Source organism: Coturnix japonica, chromosome 2, assembly GCF_001577835.2.
Source record: "Coturnix japonica isolate 7356 chromosome 2, Coturnix japonica 2.1, whole genome shotgun sequence".
NCBI classification, from domain to species: Eukaryota; Metazoa; Chordata; class Aves; order Galliformes; family Phasianidae; genus Coturnix; species Coturnix japonica.
The window spans coordinates 60,767,607-60,788,946 of record NC_029517.1 but is presented as its reverse complement, the minus strand read 5'-3'; positions in this window follow the sequence as shown (position 1 = coordinate 60,788,946).

Below are 21,340 nucleotides of genomic sequence, written 5' to 3'. Positions count from 1 at the left end.
TAGAACAAAATGGAACCTCTAAAAAAAATACAGATTGTCTATTCATCTCCACGTTTATGCATCAGCAAAACAAAGTAATAATATTAACTGTTGTTGTAGAAGTGTTTTGCACATGTAAATAGCTAGCGCTCCATTGACTTTAGTAGAGTTTTGCCATTTACATCAAAAGATGATTTTGAGGAGCTGCCAGCTACATGCATAATGACAAGGGAATTACACACAAAATAGAGAAAAGCTTTTGAAAAAATAAATGTATGTAAAATAATGCACTCAAAAAGTAAACTGCATACAATAGATTAAACAGGAAAGTAAGATGCAGTCATGGCTTTCTTTCAGGCTCTACCCTTAAAGTAACTTCTAAATACATCAGTTAGTTGAGTTGCAGCACATATTGTACAACTTTTGAACAGCATCTTGCTTTCTCTCTGGGTTCACTGTTCAGCACCTTTCCATGGGATGTGAATACACTGCCAGTCTCTACTGGTTTCCTCTGAGCCGACTTTACTTCTGTCCTGTTTGTGAAGCCTCATGTATTGATTGTACTTCCAGAGCATGCCTCTCCATAAAGAAGTTTCAGAGACTTACAATTAGAGGCTGACGGAGATTGGCTGTTTCCCAAATCCTTACCTAACAGCCTTATCCTTGCTAGATGAAGCAGATCTGTTTTCCAACATAAAATGCTAGCTTTCCACCCTAAGCCCCCCACATACCAGCAAAATAGCTGTACACCTCCTCAGGTCATTCACTTGGCAGCCCACGTTGGAGGGCTGCCAAACACCCAGACCACTTGAGCAGCAGTCAGAGTCTGAGAACCAAGCAGCTAATTGGGGTGGTGACAAAAGGAGTTCTCAAAACAACAAGCAGCAGATTCTCAGCCAGAAGCACACAAGTTATTTCCTACCTAACTGATAAATGGCATTTGTTTTCTGACAACACCACAATGCTTCGGCTTTCTCCAAAATCCTAAGATGCTTTAAAATATATATATATTATAATATATATTATATTATTATTATTTTTTATTTTAAATACACCAAAATCTTAAATCTCAGATCATCTCATGTACTTCACTATGCCCTCTGTCATCTCTTGTGTAATTTTTCCTCCCCCACCCTAGGCTGTTTCTATTTGTGCATTGCATAGCACAGCAGAGAATTAATCTTAGTTTGGACATGAAGGAAGTATTGTAATATGAACAAGTAATTACTATTATGAATATTTAATCAGGAATACAATAAGCCATGTTATAGTCTCACTGTAAAAAGACATCAGGATAGAATCCCTGTTCATTATGCCTTATTCTTTTTGGAAGCAATTGATAACAAGAGCAAAACAGGACTGTACTATGCCAGAAAACTTCCCTTGGTTTGACATGGAGTCATTAACAAACAGCACATCTGAAAAAGCAAGCATAATCACATTCTAGCTTCTTTAAGTAGCAGCAAGAATATGCTGCACTCTACACATAGAAGCAACTGAGAGTCTGAAAATGAGAGTACAAGGCAGGAAAGTCAACTGAACACACAGAACAGAGTGGGTCTGGTCAGTGACCATAGGCAGGGGCAGCCACACACTCAGGGCACCAGGCAATCCCTTAGGAACGAGGCAGGTCTGAAGACAAGCCATGAAGTCAGCAAGTGCGATGAGGTCAGGATCACTAGGGTTCACAGCCAGCTACAGCTGCAACACAGTTCAAGCATACATCTCCTTAGGGAGGAGCTTCTCACAAAACTCTTTTCCAGTGTTAACACAGCTGCAACACTTCAGAGCCAGCCTTGAGCACAAGGAGCTAAACTCCAATAAAGGCCCTGAGATGCGCATTTAGGTTTTCTGCTCCATACACAGCAGAGCACTTCCACCCTTTTGTGGTCACAGCTTTACTTAGAAAGAATAGTCGCTAGGAAAGATGTGTTCAGTTCAGGCACTGAAAGTGTTCTGCAGTCCTGTGTACATCTGTAGAGATGAGTTTAACACATCTCCAGGGGCATGAGCAGTCTGGCACAATATACATCAAGAAATTTGTTTTCATGAGCTGCGATGCAACTGGGTCAGCCCTGGGTTTTTGTGCACTACTCACAAGACAGGCTTTGTACCACAGATAAGGACTGCCATCTTAACACAAAAGCACTACCAGAAGTTGCAAGGCTGGAGGAAAAATTGGAGCTGTTTCTTAGAGGCTACAGTTGCTCTATGCTAAGCTGAACTTCCAGCCTCTACAATAGCCTGTTTTCATATCAATAATACTACAGGAAGACTAAAAAATATCTCAGACTACCTACTGTTATGAGGAGAGAAGATGACAGTTAAGCTTCTGTGAAACTTCTGTCCATTAACTTTTGTATTTCAGAGCCAAATAAAACTTATCTGCATGTGATGCAGCAGATTCCCAACTCACCTCTACCACTTCCAATCCAACACATTCTTATGAAAAAGAAAAGAATTTAATTGAGGCCCAATGAAAAAAAAAAAAAAAGAAAGAAAGAAAAGAAAAGAAAAATTAATAGGATGGATGAATAAATAATGGTAAATAAATGAATTATACTAGGAAACTAATTCTACACATCTGCATTACTTTGCAGGTTGAAAAGGGATGAAATCAGAGCTCTTCGCCACATTTTTATGCAATTCAGAAAGAAAAACTCTACAGGGATGGTGAGATTTGATACCATTTTGATTTATAAAAAAACCAACAGTGATCAAAAAGACAGTTTCCAAAGAAATATGGAAAATATCTTTCACAAACACAAATATTGATAGAGTAAAAAATGTTTCTATAAAAATAATGGAATTAAATGTAAGAATCACAAGTTTGGGCAATGTTTCTGCCAGTATAGGGATTGCATTAGTTCATCCTGTGCTGAAGCTGACGTGATCCTTCAGCTTTGTGATGGCACAGTGAAAATAACCATCAGATCCATTTCCAACACATCAAAAAGTGGAACAGGCTAACACTGACATGAATTTGAAATTCTTGTTTATCTCTGCCTTCATGGACTGTATTTCCCTCCACACAGGAGAGAGATCCTTGGTTTTCTCATTTTGCCTCATACCATTATTCTTACTATCTCAAAAAGTGCCGTAGTCCTGCTCATTAAGTGACTGAAAATAAAAGCCATACAACTTAAAGAGGAACAATGAACAAAACCTTTTCTCTATACTATAACCACCAAACTGCACCTTCCTGCAGGTGTGACCACCCCTAATATTTGAGGGCATACACTTATATGCCAAAACCCTGTTTCCACTTACAAAAGAGGAATACACAACAGTGTGAGGCATATATTTTAAAGACACTCTTTCCTATAAAAACACTAATGCTAGGAAAGAAAATACTGCCTGGTCCTTACAGCACTCTTCAAGGTAGCCCTGCACACACTGAGGCACACATATATGGCCACACATATAGGCATGGTCAGAGCTTGCACATTAGCTGCAGATCAAAATTACAGCTTGTGCTTTCACTATAACTGCCTTTGGAAATGACCCGAGAAAGACAAATTTGATTGTCATTCTTCTCTTTAAAATGCTTGGGGTCTGGTTTCCCTTCCATTTGCTCTGGTGTAAACTAAGAGGAAATCTATTAAAGTTATCGGATTTTCATTAACATAAAGCTGCTGTAATGAATGGAAAAATTACCTTTGAGGTTCAGCCTTTTTGTCTTAGAGGGTTCCACTGACAACTTGATCCAAGCACACATACAGGTTCGGCTTGACTCATTAATACTGCTTTTCTAAGTAATGCAGTAACTTAATGGAGGAATCTAGATCATGCTATTTATATGCGAGAAGTGATTGTGACAACATAAAGCAACACCAAAAGTAGTAGCACAGCTACTAACAGATCTTTTTGTAAGAAAACAGTTAAAAACAGTGATACAGTTATTGCAATTTGACAGAATGCCAGTGTTTCATTTTCTCCTTAATAAATGAAAAAAGGTTATGGAGGAAAATCTGAGTTGCAGATGTGATGAGTACAAAATAAAGAAGAACCAAAGCTGTCTGGAATTTTCAACCTCGCAAAGTATGAATCTTAGCAATATATTATCTCAAAGACTCTAAATTCAGGTTTGTTGCTCAAATTTTAGTTTGGAAGACACTTGGAAAATAATTCCAATAAAGCCAGGACTGCTCTGCCACCTTGAGAGGGAGGCAGCTTATTCTGAATTTAAAAGCTATAAAATACAAGTTCAAAAGAATGCAAACAGACCACAGCCATTTGTTTCACTCAGTCCAGACTGATCTGGATTTCATTCCAACTTGGAATAACAATGAGTTTATAAATCCTTGGCTGTACTTCTGCAGAATTACTGTTTCTAATTTATTTCTTCAACATTTTTTTTTCCCTCCTGATTTTCAAATGAAAATCAACCTCAGAAGAGCTGAGATCTAGGATTTGCACTGGTTGAAGGGCAAGAGATGGAACAATGAGTATTACGATTAACAGCCTCTAATACAAAACCCTATGGAGCAATTTCTGCATCAGGCCCACGCATAAAAATCTAGTTTGAGTGATAGCCTATCTTCTAGGAAAAAAAAAAGAACCTCCATGGAATGGAGTCATGATCTATCCAGATAACTTCTTCCAACATAATTACACTCTCCAAAAAGTATGGTTTGCTTTTCTGTTGATGTATTCTCATCTAACCATTTAAATTTATCAATCCTTACCTAACCATTTTACATTATCTCCCATACTGCATGGAACTGAGCATGTTGGAGTTCAAGAAGTGTCTGCTCAGTGCCCTCAAAAAAATGGTCTGATTTTGGGGTGGTTCTTTGTAGTGCCAGGAGTTGGACTCAATGATCCTTGCAAGTGCCTTACGACTTGGGATATTCTATGATTGTATAATTGCCTTGTTTTCCCATTTAGCTCACCAAATTCTTGAACTCTTTTCAGTTTTAATGAACATCAGAATACTATTATTAAATCTATTTTTTTTCCCTCAAATGCAGACACTACATTTACCAGCATAAAAGTTTATGCTGTTTAAAGTAGATCCTTTGACCACTGCTCCAGATGGATTCACTAATCTCATTATTTACTACTTCAGGATCTACCATTATTATTTCTAAGTCTGATTTCTAAGTACTGAATAGGATCCACCCAGTTTTTGTTTGTTTGTTTGTTTTGTATTTTTTTTTACTGAAAGCGTGTTCTCTATCAAAATCTCTACTACCAGTCTCCTAATAGAAAAGTAATCTTATTATACCTCAGCTGAAAACCTATGTATTATCCCCTTCTTCACATGACTATAAGACATACCTTCAACAACAACAACAACAACAAAAAAAAAAAACAGAAAAAAAGAATTGCCACAATACAAACATTTCTTGCATATCTCTGATATTGGTCTCTTATCACATCCGTGAAGGGTAAAAACCATTCTCAGCTCCCATCCTTCACTTGTGTCTTGACTAGCAGCAGCAGCACACAACCCTTGAAAACAAGGAGCTGCCACCCATGTGCTCCAAAGCCTCCTATTTAATCTGAAGCTTCCATAACACTCTAAGTACCTCCAGGGCAACATGCCCATCAAAGCATCGTTGTGCAGGCTGTGTCCCCAGACAGCCAGCCACCAGGAAGGCTGTTAGGGTGGGAGCCCCACACGCTGGGGATCTCCAGACTCCAGCTCAAAAGCCTAAAAATTTTTTAAAACCAGCAAATCAAGGGACCAGCACTTGTACACTTCACTTTCACCCCTACTAGTTTTGGCCAACAGACTGGGGACGCATCTTTCACGTGGACAGAAGAAACGGGAATGAATGGCAGACATTCAAGCACCTCAGCATGCACAGGGAGTTGACTCACTTTGAATTCAAATGAAACCAGTGCTGCAAGCAAAACAATTTCAACTCTGGGAAATTTACTTATTACCAATTAGCACAAAAATTTAATTACAGATTGACGCATTGTGGGGAAAAAAAATAATTAAAACTTATCAAACACGCAGGGAAACACTATTCCTTCCTCTTCCCAAGGTTCACTTAAAATCCTCTCATTCCTACAGTCCCCAGGGTATATATTCACTCCCAGGAACAAATCACACTGTGAATGAAACTCAATCACATGTGCCTTGCCTCCAAGAGGGTGTGAAGCAAGCGTTCAGCATCAAAGTGCTTGGTATAGAAAGCTGATGGCCAGACAAGAGAATCAGTGCCAGGTTCAAGTGCATCTCAATCTTTCAGAAGAGACAGAGAGCAACAGTGAGTATGTAGTTCAGCTGTTGCAGCAGCAATACACATTAAAAAAAAAAAAACACAACAGGATTTCTTTGCACACACAAAGTCCACTCTTCTTTTTTGTTATTACATTTTTAAATGAGAAAGCCAATAGTAACAATGGTATTTAATTTGGATATACAGTATCATCTGTACCGTTCAAGAAAACAATTGATACAAATCAATTGCACTTGAGCTCTCTATTTTAAAAGAAATAGATAATTAATCATAGCCAGATCGATTTGTTTTCATCCTGGATTTCAATAGGGGTGGGAAAACATACTTCCACAGCACTGAACCCTCTCAGGGCACAAAAGGCATTAACATAACTAAACATCTTCATGGGAAGCAGTTCCAGACCACTCTGCAACTGCAGAATCACTGACGTGATACAACGAGGCATGAGCATACAGCATCATGAAGCCTTGGGGAGCAAATTTTGGTGTCCTCAAACTGAGATGTGGAGGGGGGAAAAAAGAAAGAAAGATGTGTGAAGATAGCTAGTTGAAGTGGCATTTCCTTCCCACTGATTTTATATGCTGGGAGAAGTGAACAAATGGTCTTCTCAGAAAGAGGTGTGTTATGGCGTATTCAACCTCAATATATTCTCACTCTCTCTGAAATGCCAAGAAGACTGACCAAACCTCACACAGAAGGGAGGAAAAAAAAAAAAAAATAAATAAAAAATTCCTTTTGATTCAACCAGTCTGCCACCTTTTGTCGGCAAATAAAATCCCTCAGAAAATCTCAACAACCCAAAGCTTAACTATATCAAATTTCTGTGAGTAATTCAGTGAGAATACAGTAAAAGTCATTACATGCTGAATACAAAATCTTCCTCTCAGTCTAATTTTACTCTATGTGCTATCAATTACTAGCAGTGAATTGGAAGGGTGATTACATGAAATAATTCAAGTAATCCTTCCTTGATGCTCCCCATCTCAGGATGGGTCCCCACACAGTGGCTCCAGAGATCTGAAATCCAAACCAATATTTTCAACTGAAACTACCACTGGTTGTGACAGAGATGAAAAGCAGGCATTGTCGTGGAGGTATGGAAGACATAGGAAGAGCAAATCTGAGAAAATGAAGCGAAGCCTCATGGTTTCTTTCTTTTTTCTTTTCTTTTTTTTTCTTTTTTTTCCCTTTCTTTCTTTCTTTCTTTTTTTTTTTTTTTTCATTTTTAAAAATTGTTTTAATGTCATGCAGTTTTCCAGTATAATTAATACAGCCTTCTTAGAGGCAGCGTCAAGAACAGGCCAAAAATCTCAGCTGACACACACTGGCGTAAATTGCGTAAAAGGCAGCACTCTCATGCATTAAATTATTGTGGAGGTGTAGAAAAACTAAAGAACTTTTATAAATGCTACCCATAGGGACATAGGCACATACAACTCAAACTAATAATTAAAAAGCATCTAAATCTGCGTAGCCTGCACTCCAGCTTAGCAAAGAAGAATGTATAATCAGAAAGAACTCACAGCATCTTATTTGTCTTACACGCTAATCATCTTGGATTCTTTCAGTATGAGCTTCCCCTCAATCCATTTCCCAAAAGAATAATATAGTGCAAGTCACCTCTGATTTCACTTGAGAAAGACAGCAAGATTTAAAAATACTAATAGACAGAACAACTAAGATCAATTCAAAGCCACCATTGTGAGATTCCTTATCCCAACCCAATAGACCCAAGTTCTAGGACAAGGATAACCCCAACCACTTAATTTGAAGTGTTCTATAAATGTGTGTTCTCTGTATCTGAATGTTCCAACGTTCTCTATATAAATAGAGATTTATTTGTAGTAATGTTTTTATACAGACACTCTTGGCTCCTTTTCACCTGGGAACAGGGATATTTGTTACTCTCATTACCTACCTCTCACGGCAATGCTTTACAAGTTGCACAAGTGCAAGCTGAACCAACAATAAACACTGGATGCAAAGAAAAGCCTCTGATCAGAACAGACTGAAGAGACCTGCAAGTCTGAAAATTGCTTGATCAGTCTATTTGTTAAAGCCTTGGACAGCAAAAGAATCAAAAACACTAATCAACTTGCAACCCGAAAAAAATGTTCCTCCATTTAGTTGTAGTAACCAATACACTGTCTAGAATTCTCTACCAGGTTTCAGAAGTATCCTGTCTTTAAAACTACCAAAGCAATATTAAGGAGACATGACATCTGCAGAATCCTTCCCTGGAGTGGGTCACCATCTCCTTTCATCATTCCTTACCTGAAACCTGAGCTCAGCACAGTAGGATATGGAGCATCTATTAATGCAGCACTGTTCACTGAAATATTATCATCATGTGTCAGCCTCTCCTTTTGTATTATATCAATTGTCTCTACACATTCAAGACTTTCTAAGTTAGTCAACATATGCAAAGAACAGTTTCAACTTCAGTCTCAAGTGATTTTTAGGTCCAGCTGACCAGAGCAAAGAGAACATTTAAAAATACCTAACTAGTCGGAGAATCATTTATTTCTTAACTTCTACGGAAGTAAAAATTCATAAGCAACTGTCTGCTTAGTGTGCAACTAGACTAAAATGAATCATCTAGATTCCAAACACTTTTGCTTTTTTAGCTGTCTTTCTTGACTATATCCTCCAAGCTGAAAACATTTTTTTCTTTAATGAAGCCAGTGATGGGAATTGCTCACTATTTACTAATAAATCTTACTCCTGTATAACACTTGACATGTGGAATATGTTCTAGCAAATCACATTTCATTTGCATGATATTAGCTGAAGCGTTAAGTTGATCTCATTAAATTGGAATGCTGCCGTATTGTGTAAATTGGTGTTGGTAAGAACCTTGAACAACGTTCAAGGTTATCTACCTAAAGTTTTAAGTGCATGCAGCCATACTTATGAATCCTGGTGGAAGCACCCTCTGTTCTTTCTGACAAGGCTTCAAAACATCAAACACATTCACAAAGTTTAAACGAAGTAAGTGTGTAAGTGTGATTAGTCAACATTAGTGGGGGAACAGCTCAAGAGTAAGTAACTTATAGTATTTCACTCACCACATCCCTTAGAAACTTTCAGTTGACATCTCCTCCTTAGCAGCATCGTCTCTCACCATAGCTGTTCACATGCCAAATACTGCACCAACAGAAAGGAAACTGAGTTGACATTTTGCTGTAATTGAAAGGCACAAATCTAAATATTTATTGTTTATTCTATTTACCGCTTCTCCAACAGATAAGCGTTATGGTTCAGATCAACCTGCCGATTATTATATCATGATGGCATTGATTTGCATTTTAATTACAAGATTTAATTTTAAAGAGAGAGTGAAAAATTCCCATATTATTAAGGTAGGAAATTGCTTCTTTCAGGCATAGCAATTGCTGTTGTTAGTCTTATTTATTACAAACGAGGCAAAAATATTTCCTGCACTGAGACACAGACATTTTGTTTTCATGTCCCTTGGGAAATATTTGTGCTATATGTTGATGTCTGTAATGGTAAAAACACTCTCCTTGCAGCCTGCTCCACAATAACTGTTCCTCGCTGTTACTGTCAGACTAGTGCACAAGTCAAGAGGAGGAAGAAAAGCAGAGAAGCTAAAGGACAGTTTACTACAAACAGCAGGGAAGGTCACAATGACATGGTCTTATTTACTCTCATGCTGCTTTTTGCAGATGGGACTGGGTATACAGGGACAGTCCAAAGTCTTAGGTTTCCAGTTCTCGGGAGAATGTTCTGAAAAATCCAGCTATCGTCTGTTCTGGTGCTCTTTAACATCAATTCCAAATTTCATGTGAGATTTTGGTATTTATCATAGAACAGCTTGGGTTGGGAGGAGCCTGAAAGGTCACTTAGTTCTAATCTCCTTGCCACAGGTGGAAACAGCTTCTACTAGTTCAGGCTAACCAACATATGGTCTGGCATTATCAAGACTTACGTTTGGAAACAGATGCTAATCATGCTATGGGTTTGTACCTCAGTTAAGATCTGTAAGCATCACTTATACTTGCAAGTATTTATTTGATCTTAGAATATTTATGTTCCTACAATCACCCACATCACAAGTTCCAACGGTTATGGTCTGACTGGCACATTGCCAGAAACCAAGGAACTTAAGGGTAGGAATGTGAAGAGACCCTGACAAAACACAGAATAAGAGGAAGATTCAGGTTTAGAAACATTTAATTTCCACCTCAGCTTGTATTTTCTTCACCTTTAAAGAAGTTCTTTTCTAGCTTATATTTTACCTAAGTAATTAGGAACTTGACTTTTTAAAAGGTGCAGCTCAAATCTCCATACTCCTGGAGTATCCTAACAGTGACACTTTACTATGGTTTAACCCAGCAGCAGCTCAGCACCACACGGTCATTTACTCATTCACCCCTACATAGGAGGAGGGAGCATTAGAAACAAAACAGAACTCAGGTTGAGATAAAAACTAAGACAGAATAGAAAAAAGGAAATAAAAACACAACAATAGCAATACAGATAGCTGCAATAAAATTACTCACCACCTACCGAACTCACAACCACCCAGAAAGTGTCAGCCCTCAGCCAACTGCCCACAGCTTTATAACCTTGCACATGGTGGCACCTGGTATGGAAAAATCCATGGGCTAATTCAGGCCACCTGTCTTAGCTCTGCACCACCAACTGCTGCTGAGGGTCTGTTCAACCCCAGCTGTGCTCCCATCACTCAGCAACAACCAAACATCAGTGTGCTGTTAACACTGTCTTGGCTGAAACCAGGGCATACACATATTTTAATACATTTATATGCCAGTGCTACTTATTCCATAAAAAATCTGAACCACCATGGAGGAGTTTCTCTGTTCTTTCTGTTTATTACTGCAGAAGCTTCATTTATAGAAATATTCGAACTGGAAGAGACCCTTAAAGACCATTTAGTCCAACTCCCCTGTAATGAACAGGGACACCTACAGTGAGATCAGGTTGCTCAGAGTCCCATCCAGCCTGACTTTGAGTGTCTCCAGGGATGGGGCATCCACCACCTCTCTGGGCAGGCTGTCAGTTACAATAATTTTTTTATTTACTACAGAACAACCTAGACCAGGAGCTGAATCTACTCCCCAGATTCTTTGTATTACATTGCCCTGAGTTTTCTGAGATTCAGATCTGAGTCTCAGAAGCGTATCATATTCAATGGATCGATATATATTTATCTTCATGCATACTTCAACTAATGGAAGAGAATAACTTTAAAACTTAAAAGCCAAAAACGTCATGAAGTCACACCTGGATTGTTTATTTCTTATAATGTCAGCTTAAATGTCTTAAACTTTTCCTTAAATCACTTATATGCTGTTTCCCATTGAAATATAGAGTAATAATAACATTCAAATCAGCAGTTTACCAGATACAGATAATAGTCTATCAAAAAGGTCACAATACAAAAATGCAGAATGGTAGCTTATTACAAAATAGGTCAGTAATATATGACGTGAAGGAAATGAGTGCTCAGTATATAAGGCAAACTGCAGCTGTTAAAAGCCAAATATATATGTATATTAACTACCAGATTTCAAGGATTTAGTGTCCTCTGGTTAAAGCTTTTTGCTTAGAGCTTCCCAGCAGAGGCCTTGAATACTGTATTGTCCTTCCAATCTAGAACTCTGTGTCAGTGGGTAGTGCAGACCATCACAAGGAATTCTCTAACTGAGGGAAAAAAATATATATACATATCCTCCACTCTTTCTCTAATAGTTTTGAAATTTCCAGGCAAAAGCCACACTTACAGGATAGGCACAAGGTGTTCAGGATCCTACCTTTGTGTTGTGAAGAGATGCACTGAGAAGAGCACTCTGTTCTGTGGATGAAGACAATGTTTTACTGTTCCACCTTTTCTGACACCCCCAGGGCCTGACATATGTGAAAAATTACAGGGTACTAAGAATCTGGAAGGTGACATAAAGAACGTTAAACTACTTTAGACCATCCAAAGGAGAGACAGAAAGATGGGGTAGGGTCTGGAGGGCACGGTTTGTGAGGTGTGGCTGAGGTCCTTGGGTTTGCTCAGCCCAGAGCGCCTCGTGGTGGCTGCAGCTCTTTACAGGGAGCGGAGGGGCAGAGCTGAGCTCTGCTCTGTGTGATAGCGGCAGGGCCCAAGGGAACGGTATGGGGTTGTGCCAGGGGAGGGGCTGTTAGGGAAAGGGTCTGCACTAGAAGTGGTCGGGTGCTGGAAGAGGCTGCCCAGGGGAGCGGGCACATCAACAGTCCTGACAAAGGTCAATAAGCATTTGGACAGCATTCTCGGACACAGGGATTGGACTTTGCTGTGTGGAGCCAGGTGCTAGACTTGATGATCCTTATGGATCCCTTCCAACTTGGGATATTCTATGATTCTGTGATGAGGGAAATAACAACATTCAAGGAAAAGGAAAATGAATCTTCCTGTAAGTTTCAAGTGAGTGCTATTGTACCTCTCAGATTTTGTCTACGCACGAAAGTTTGTACCACATCAATTCAGAATGGAGAGTTGTAAGCATTGATTTAAAGTGGAATAAATCCCTACAAAAGCATCGTTTAAAACTGGAATATAATGCTCCTGTTTAATTCAGTGAGCTACTGAGCTCAGCTTAGTCAATATTTTATTTATTTTGATTTAAATACCTGAAGACATCCCTCCAGCATGTTCAGAGCCTAATATACTAATAACAGTGTGTTTTAAAATTCAGCAGCATAAAACAATCAATTCAGGGGAACTCACCCAGCTGCCTATTGAAAACTGCTTTTTCCTTTTTGTCGTTTCAGAAGGAGACCTCAGCACGCCTAAAGAGCCACTTTCTGAAAGGGATTTTGCAGCAGGTCAGAAGCTCACAGCGAAACGCAGTCTAAGACAGATGTGTCAGCAGCAATTTAATTCCAGTTAATTAGAAACTGCAAAAATGGAACGGTCTCGGCTGAACTTGTTAAACTTGTGTATTTGGCTTTTGAGAGCAGATGTATCTAGAGTAGGATAATGCTCCAACTTTTTACCAAAATGCAAGTGGCTTTTAGATAGTGTGAAGCCAGCTAATGAATAACTGAGCTTATCAGAGAATTTAAATTGGCTCTAGTGATATCATTCAAACTAAATAGATAATTTGCTTTACATGTGAGCTTGCACCGTAGTGACATATTCATGCAATAGTAACTAGGAAACGCGGGGTTTGTAATTACCCATCTTAATTACGTCTCTGTAATCAAAGTGAATACATAAGTTACACAAATGAATTAAAAACCCGCAGTTTTATCTCTTCGCCTATTAATAATGAAATATGAGCACTTGTTTTAACATTTGTTATATATGTTGAAGATAATATCATATAAAGAAAAAATGCTAATGCTATCTTAAGTCTTCTCAGCATCTTGAAACAGGAGGAATAAGTGCTGCATTCTCAGTAGTCATGGCAGTGAGATGACAGTGTTTCTGCTATGAGATCTGGCACCATGAGACTACACACTGGAAAATTCCTTTGCACAGCCCTTCCCAGAAGATCAGCAATATGAAGACGATAAAGGGGTCTTCCAAACCAGTGCACCAACTCAGCTATTGCTCCGAGAGATTATTTATTCCCCTGCACAACTGCCCTACATTGTTACCCCAGTGTCTTCTGTAGATTCTAAAGGAGGAAAGCTTTCTGTCCTAACATCAAATGTTAAGTGCTGCAAGTCTGTTTTTTTCTTATTAAGAAAGCAGAGATGCAGGTGGGCCAAAGCTGAAGTTTTCAATCTCACCTTAAGGATTTGCGAAACCAAATACCATTTACTTTTGATAAAAATCACATCTCCAGGCCCCTCAGGCAGCTATGAACCAATTCCAGCCTACACAGCTGAAGCATCAACACCTATTCGTGTTCTGCAGAAAATAAACAGGTCCTGAACACACCAGAAATCAATCTTTTTCCTATTGTCACATGAGGTAACTGCAATATTGCTGTCTGAGTCACACAAAAAGCAGTTCATGTTTCTACCACAGAGGGATCACAGTAATAACCAACCTGTTACTCAGACATTTTAGTTAGGTTTCTTCAAAGCTCAGTGGGGTAAGCAACCAGCAACACCCATCTGCATTGCTGGAGGAAGGCCAATGGTTTTCAGTCATATTAAATCATATTATTTATATCAAAGAATTATCCCAGTAGATTTAGTTTTCTTCCTGAATATTATTTATGACTCTTCTACCTCATCAACGTACAATATTTAACTTCTGCTAAATCCAGATTTCTCTCACAGCAAGTTGAAAGATATTCACTTTAAGAAACAGGCTCAATAATCAATAAACTATTCTGAGCATACAGTTCCTATGGAAAACATTAAATGTTGAGTTCCTTCTGCAGCTCCCACCACCACCATGTGACTCTCCTTGTCACTCAACGCAACACACCCCCCTAGGGCTTCCTGGCTCAAACCGCATAGTACAGTGTTATTACTAATGAAAAATTAAAACCACATTCCTGAAATCCTGGACTCAAAGTTAGGCCCTAAGGAGAAAATCAGCTGTGGTCATTTCACACTCAAATTTTCTGCCAAACATTACCTGCTCTGCCTGATGGAGTTTTACATTATGCTGCATTTTAACTGGCAGTGTTTACCACTGGTATGTCAGCCTTTCAAGCCACCAGCTCATATTTTATTCTGAAATTTGCTTTGGGATTTGGTATACAGAAGTCTTTTACTTCGTTTTTACATTCTGTATTTCCTCTAACTATCTCTCATGACTCCTAATTCTTTTTCATTAGAACCAGTCATAGAATTTACAGCTCTGCCATTAAGATGCATTGTAAACTTCCACAGGTTAGACTGGTTACATCAATATATTGCCCACTTTCAGTGCACTTTATTTCTGAGAGTTTTGTGGTTTTGAACCAGACTAACACAAACTGAAGATGTTCATTATTGATTTAATGTTGATGTGGTAAAGGAAAAGGGCATACTAATGAAAAATGTACTCCTAGCAAGAGCTTTACAGAGCTGAATTCCTTGAAAACATGAGTACCGTGGCAGCAGTATACAATGGACTCTTAGGAAATTAATGTGATATCTATGCACACCTCCCACATGTTCTTTGAAAACAGCAGCCTAAGCTCATTTGTGGGAAAAGGTAAAATTTTTTACGCTATACCAACAAATAAGTTTTAGGAGTTGTGACTCACTCATGGTGCATGTTCCAGATTGTTCAATTTACAGCTAACTTCACTTTTCTAGTGTTTTAGTAAAGAAGATAAACTATAGAAAGAATTATTTTGCTGTTGAATAACAAACCTTCACTAGCTCTTTTGGAATTGTGGCTTTTCTAACCAAAATATACCACAGGTCAGAAAACTGTTAAGATGGGGAGTAGAAGTGACTTGTTACAAAACCACCAGCATATCATTAGAGAAGGCCTTCATTAGGCATGAGCACTGTGTGAAAACTCGAAGAAGGACTTTACTATGAGATCATGTAAGAAGGAGTGGCAGAGTTAGGTCCCTTCCTTTTACGGTGCTGGTGAATGTATGTTGTTAACCTTGAATTACATTTACAGAAGATAAAATAGAGATTTATTTATATAGCTCATGTGTGGTTGCAAAATTCTTTTAAGCAGCAGTACTCTGCAAGGAAGTTAAGAGACACTTGATAATTAGGTGATCTCATTAATGCCATACAAAAGTTTGCAAACAAAATTATTTCCTACCACGGTTGAAAGCATCAGTAGATTACCTCCTGAGACAACAAAGAACATCTCATCTTGTCTTCAGAAACCAGAAGCAGGTTCAGTATTTTTCTTAAAGCATTCACCAGATGTAATGAGAAGGTCATAACATGTTACTTGGCAAAACAACCCCAGAGAATATATAGGCCAACTTAAGGTACCCCTCTTTTAGAGAAGACCAACACATCATCAGGATGGCCAATCACTAAAACAACAACAAAAAATACTTTCCTCATTTAGCAGAGCTCTTTAACTGAGCAGAATCATTGAAAACAAGGTTTGATACAGTAATTTTCTGAAGTGATGATGCTCAATATGATAAGGTAAAGATGTAAGCAAGTAGGAAGATGAAATGTAAGCAAATATTATCACCTGCTTTAATCAGATCTTGTCACACAGACAGACTCATCAGTGGAAGTTCTTCTATAGGATTAACTTAAAAACAGTAGCTAGTGCAGAAGGCATCACTACCATCATACTATCAATTTTGAGAAGTCCTCCAGAGCTTTTCTTAAGCTGATGCCTTCTTTTTCCCCTCCAATTTCTTAATGCTTTTCCTTGGATCCTCACATGACCTGCTCAGACCAGTAAGAAATACAGGCAAGTTCACTGGTCTTTATAGGGAGTTTAAGCCCAACTTAAAGGATGGGTTGAGAGCTGTAGATGAGGAAGATTGGGTCAATTTGATGTGATAAAGGATATAACCAGATAGCAATTTACTGGTCTCCATGAAAGCATGAAGTTCTGCAAACTGGGTTCTCAAATACAGCAGAGGAAATAATCAAAAGGCATCTCAATATTTTGTAAGTTGGATATATTATATGTTTTACACCAGAATTCTGGAGCACACCAACATAATCAGAATAAGCCAATAATTTCTTTCAGAACTGTCTACTCAACAGAAAAAATCACAAGGACTGATGGCATTCTCAAAACTCCCATTTCACAGAATCACAGAATCACCAAGGTTGGAAAAGACCTAAAAGATCATCCAGTCCAACCGTTCACCTATTACCAATAGCTCCCACTAAACCATGTCCCTCAACACAACATCCAAACATTCCTTGAACACCCCCAGGGTCGGTGACTCCACCACCTCCCTGGGTAGTCCATTCCAGTGCCTGACCACCACTTCTGAGAAGTAAAAGGGTTTGCATCACCATTCACCACATCTTTAAAATCAAAAACTTTCAGTAATCAAAGGAAAGTATGGGAAGTGACATGCATAAGTCCAAAAACATCCCCAACCCCCCCAGAACCAAACCAAATCAAACACCAATTAAGAAAGACAGATCAACAATGGTTGAAAATGTCAGGTATTTTCTTATGCTATTAGTCAAGGTGGCATTTTGAACAGCATTTTTTTTTGCTACTAAGAAGGTCAAATTCCTGTGTTGTTGAAAAGTGGAAACATTGTTGAAACTGGAAACATTGAGGCATCTAAATATCCCGCTTTTGAATTGTAAAGGCACAAAAGATAGTGTTTAACAGTTACTGTAATCTCCCAATCTCAAAGTCACCAAAATTTCAGGAAGTCTCATCTGCCCTGGTTGTGTTAGTTATCAGTTTCCAGAAGAAATCTGAGATTTATCCATTTTAAGAAAATCGTGGTTATGACCCTTATCATGAAACATACTCCATCACAAAGGCAGAATGAAAGATCTGGGTGTAAAGTCATTAAAGAAGCTCTGTATCACGCTAGAACTTTCCCCATATAATTAGAAAGAAAGGAAGTCTTCATCTGTTCAGGGATGTGAATTATAAAGAAGACTGTACTTAAACTTTGGAGTAGAGGGAAAACTTCATATAGCATGCACAGTTATTCTGCATACAAAAACAGCTAAAGCAAGTTGGATGAAGGTATATACAAAAAGCATTCGTACTTCATTGCATTAAATAAGAATATTTGCATGCAAAAGCTAAAATGGGATGTATATATCAAACACGTTGCTTATCTAATATTCAAAAGTCTACATACAGAGAACCACAGAGATGTAGGTATTCAGCAAAAATTTCAGCCATAAGAGGGCATAAACCTGTAAGGAGCAAATTAGTCATGCTGCAGTGCTAAATAGTAGATAATGCTAGACTGCTAGAAAAAGAGAAAAAAGGACTAAGATGTTCAGCTGGAAGAAGACCAAATGGAAGAGAAGACAATTTAAATACTAACTTGAAGGATGATGTGTAACTGTACAAGCATAATATATGTGTAAGGAAGTGAAAAAAGACAAGAGGAATATTTCATCTACAATCAAGGAAAGAAATTAGACAATCTTGGCATAGAGAAACCTTTTAAAGGCAATGAATATCAACTAGAGATGTTCAAAGGAAGGGCATGCACTGTTAAAGAGTACTAAGCAAGTAAGTGATGATATAGAAAGTATACTATGCTTTGATTCTGTTATAGAACAAGAAGAAAAATGAGAGACTAATAAAAAAATATATAAGAATGAAATTAAAAAGATTGTGAAGTGGAAAAGAGAAGTTGACAATATATCCAAATGCAAATTAATTAGAAATAAATAATTTCCAAAGTCCTAAGGTATTTCAAAGTGAAGCCAGGTGATTAGTATAAATAAATCAGAGGACATATTGTACTTCAACAAGTATATCTGTATAGATATGTTTACCTGAGATAAGCAGAGAAAAAAATACACAGAAATATTTCAGTAAATCTCCACTAATTACAAAGTCTCTTCATAGTAAAGAAAAAGGAATAATTCCTTGTTTATGAGTATGTCTAGGGCAGTTGTTCAATTAGAACAGCAGCTGAACAAACTACATGGGTGAAGTTTCCCCTCTACTGTGGAAAAGGGAAGGGAAAATCCATTCTAGCCTTGTTTGATATCTCTGACATGCAGCCAAGTAAATAAGCACTAATTGACATCTCCTCCCCAAAAATCAACTAGAAAAAGTGAAGCTGCTTTCCTGAAACCATATGTTATCATCTCAGGATAAATGATCATTTTCTGTTGTATTTTATTATTTAAACTAGCATGAGTTAGTCATGGAATATGCTTCCATAGGAAACCTTGCAGAAAAGTCCCTTCAACCGATGCAAATTTTTGTTTGTTAATGTACCTTTTCCAGGTCAAATCCACTCAGATCAGATTCTTGTGTTGCTGTTCTCCACCTTGCACCTTCCTTCCAGAAGCTGGTTCAATCACTTTCCTCAATTAGATGAATAAATCAGCAGCATCAGCTTACCATGGTTCAAATGATCATTTCCTAACAAGCCTCAAGTAAGCTGATAATTTAAAATATAAATTCCTGCTTCAAAAGAACATCAAAACTTCTATGCGGCTTCTCCATGCGCAGTTCACTTTTCTTCTGTTCACAGCAGCAAAACTCCCTCTGAATTTGTCTATCATGTGACTTCCTGGGCCATATATCAGGTAGGTTTCAGTTCAAGTTTCCTCCTGTATGAGATATTTCTATTATCAAACACTCATCCTTCTGCAAGTTTTGTGCTACACTTGAGGAAAACGCTAGTGCTGGCATTGTATCCTGCAAGCCTGATCAAATGACGCAATACCTGTTTGCCATAATACCTCATGATAGACACAGCTCTTGTTCATGAGGAACAATCCTACTTCCAGTTCCCATTTCTTGTTTCTGCATTTTCTTAACATAGTGCAAAGTTTGTTCCTACTGTTCATCAGCTTCATTATTAACAGACATACCTAATATCTATGCTCACTGAAGAAATAATGTTATAAAACGATAATCCTACTTTTTCTAACCTTGATGTAAACAAGGATGAAAATAGTCCAAGTTTAGCTTCTAACCCCCACAAAACAGTCAAACATTCAATACTTTCTACTTTACACTGATCTGATAATTGGCCTACATCCCTTTTCCAGTAGCTGAAAGTTTTAAAAATATTTTTATTTCCCAATGTAGTAATCCCAAATGGCTAAGAAGTTAGAAAATATTTTAAAGTATACACTTGCCATTTTAATGATTGACTTGTTAACTCTTTGAGAGTTGAGAAGCAAATTGCAATGAATCTGGTAGGAAGGAAATGCCTTTGATGCGTGGTTCATAGCACGGACATTTTCTCTCCATTTTTCATGTCTTCAGAGTCATGAAAGGCCAATCAAAACACAGAAAATACATGCTGGTAATGAATGCAACAGAGTTTTAAAATGCTGATGCAGAGGGAAGAAAAAAAAAGCAAGGGAAAAGGTTATGACATTTTTTGTGATATTGCATTCTAAAGCCAATGGAACCCAGCCATGAACTGATTTAAGATGGTGTAAGGTAATTTCATAGGTAACTTGGACTTCTTTCAGACTGATTAGAGGGAAAAAAAAGAAGATAAAATATACTTAAAGCAGAGAAGTGCCATAACCTCAGGATGAACAAATGCCAGATTAAAAAATAATAATTATCAATAGCCAATGCAACTGAGATAATAGAACGCTATCTAGAATAAATTTAAGGATGGATGGGGTCAACTGGGCATTTTGGTTATTTTCTGATTCTCTTTGTTTCAAGTTGTTGAGTATAAGATTCCACTTCTAGAGGTGGAAAGAATTGGTTGACAAAATTTATATTGCAGAATATGGTAGCAGATGAGTTTCATCCCTGGAGGGGGATTGATAGAGTAGTTGGCACAGCTACCTTCACAGGTTCCTTGTGTTAAATATATCAGGGAAATTGTTCCTCTGGTTAGTGGCCATCCAAAGGAGGTGTTTATTTTTTCCAGTCTCTCTGCTAAAACACTTCAGCAATTCTCTCTGCAGAACAACCTGCTTTTAATTTTTGTTTTGTAGCAGCTGAATAAGAAATAACACACTGCTTTGGTGAAATAAAAATCTTTTAAGTAAGGGAGACTGCAATTCATTTTCAAAAGAGATAAACATGTAACAATTTCATTACTTGCAGTAATTTATAATTTATTATGGTACTGTGTGGTCACTTCAGGTGACAATGCAATATAGAAAGCATAATAATACTAGTCATTCTTAAACATCAAGTTTCATTACTTCAGTATACTTTCTATTGTGTTTTGCATAGTAGATTATTTTATCACAGTAAAACATTTTCTGTGTACGTATACGTATAGAGAACAGTTAGAGGCAACAGTAGATTTGCTGTCTGCATGGTGTAACACTTTTGTTATAACTTTGAAATACCATTACGTTAAGCAAAATGTAGCATAATGCAGAGATTAAAATGCATTTTCAATTGATTCACATTTCCCATTAAATTTATGGGCAGCAAAGACATAATGACATTATCCACAAAATTATACCAGATATGATAATAGCACCCAACTGCATCTGTGCAGTAAAAAGTGAAACAATAGTGCACTATCACTGGTTCTAATTACCTCCTATTCTTGAGAGAGTGGCAGGTGGCCAATGAAATGTAGATATAAAACCGGAATATAATCAGATGAAGGAAGATGAAGCTGTTATTGGCTTTTAGTTATGTAAATTAAGAATTT